The sequence below is a fragment of the Centroberyx gerrardi genome, chromosome 11 (genome assembly GCF_048128805.1).
Source record: "Centroberyx gerrardi isolate f3 chromosome 11, fCenGer3.hap1.cur.20231027, whole genome shotgun sequence".
Taxonomy (NCBI): Eukaryota; Metazoa; Chordata; class Actinopteri; order Beryciformes; family Berycidae; genus Centroberyx; species Centroberyx gerrardi.
In genome coordinates, this window is record NC_136007.1 from 848,545 (window position 1) to 849,435 (window position 891).

An 891-nucleotide genomic window follows, 5' to 3' on the forward strand; every position below is an offset into this window, starting at 1 on the left:
AGGATAAAAACTGATAAGAAATTGAGGAAAATAAGGAGAAAAACTTGAAGAAATTTTAAAAATGGTAAAAAATGGTAAAAAAAAAAAAAAGTTAAAAACTCAAAGCTGAATTAAAAAATGAGTGAACAGATTAAAAAAGGAGGAATAAACAACACATGAAGAAGAATCAATAAAAAATAAAATGATGGAAAATGAAAAATGAATGATAAATCCTCATCTAAACAAATCCTGAATCTTCAAACTGTCCGACGCTGCTTTCGCTCTCTCTCTTCTTCTTTCTTGCCAACTTTCTCTCTAACTCTTGCAACCCAACATGCAACTGTCTCTCTCTGTAAAGCAACAGATAGACAGAGAGAGAGAGAGAGAGAGAGAGAGAGAGAGAGAGAGAGAGAGAGAGAGAGAGAGAGAGAGGGAATTCCCAGCATGACATATGGGTCAGAGAGAGAGAGAGTGGTAGAGCGAGGCAGAAAGAGGTAGAGAGAGCCGAGGCCAAATTTAGGACCAACTTGAGATAGTTGGAGGGCAGCTGGAGTCGACACATTCCTCTCTCTCTCTCTCTCTCTCTCTCTCTCTCTCTCGTGTCTCTCTCCCTCTCTCTCTCTGGTAGTTAACATTCTTTCCTTACTCTCTCTCTCTTCTGTTTTATTATTATCATGAATATCAGATGATCAGTGTGGCATCAGAATACAGCTGAGTACAATACATGACTAGTCTCTCTCTCTCTCTCTCTCTCACCTTGTGTCTCTCTCTCTCTCTGTGTGTGTGTCTCTCGCCCCTCTCTCGCTCACAATTCACCAAGAAATCAAACACTTTGACGTCAATTTCAGAATCAAATACTTTGATTGATTCCATCTCTCTCTCTCTCTCTCTCTCTCTCTCTCTCGGTGGTTT